Below are 873 nucleotides of genomic sequence, written 5' to 3' on the forward strand. Positions count from 1 at the left end.
CGCATCGTGTAGCGAATAGTACGCGTCGCGCCATCTTGTAAGTCTCGCCTATGATATTACCTCGTCGTTCGCAACCTTGGGGGGGGGCGCTAAGCTGCGAGCCTGGCTGGGAGCCTAAGGAGACAGTGACGCGAATTGACGAAGGGAGGTGGATGTAGCGAGTTAGGGTGGGCGGGGTGGTAGGCATCGTGTCGATGGCGAGGTGGGGCGCTTCCAGCGTACGCTTAACACAGATTGCTGGCGGGGTTGGAGAGGCGCGAGTAGGATCAGTTTTGATTTAGATTTTTGAGTTCGATTTGTAGAGGGTTGTGGTGGCGCGGGGAGTAGGGGCTAGTGGTATATAATGATAATGATAGAATTTAAGTGGGGGAGTTGTAGAAGGATATGGTGTTATTCTCTCCGATCCGGTCTTTCTGCCGCTTCGTAATATGTAGCGATTTTGGTAGTCTACTGTTCATTGCTAACGTTAGGGTAGCAATTTCTTAAAACGAAAACGTTTGGTGTTACAAGTTTTGATGGTATAGCATTTGGAAATGGCGAGAATGACAAACGCGAGACAAGAGGCTAATGCGCGCGTGGGTAGCTCAGTCGAGCTGTGCCCCGTAGGATGGGCTGTCGCAGCGGCCTGCTTCTTCAACTTAAGGTGTTGCCTATATATAATATAGATATATATTATATACTCATATAATATAATATATCTAATATATATTGTGGAGTTCGTATGTATGTATGGTATGTAGTGTATGTAGTATGTAGTATGGTATGTATGATTGTATGTATGTGAATGTGTGTGTGATGTGTTGTGTGATCGATGTGTGTGTGTGCTGTGTGCTGATGCTGTGTGTGTGTGTGCTGTGTGTGTGGGGGTTGTGT

The sequence above is a fragment of the Priapulus caudatus genome, unplaced genomic scaffold (assembly GCF_000485595.1).
Source record: "Priapulus caudatus unplaced genomic scaffold, Priapulus_caudatus-5.0.1 Scaffold3135, whole genome shotgun sequence".
Lineage (NCBI taxonomy): Eukaryota > Metazoa > Priapulida > Priapulimorpha > Priapulimorphida > Priapulidae > Priapulus > Priapulus caudatus.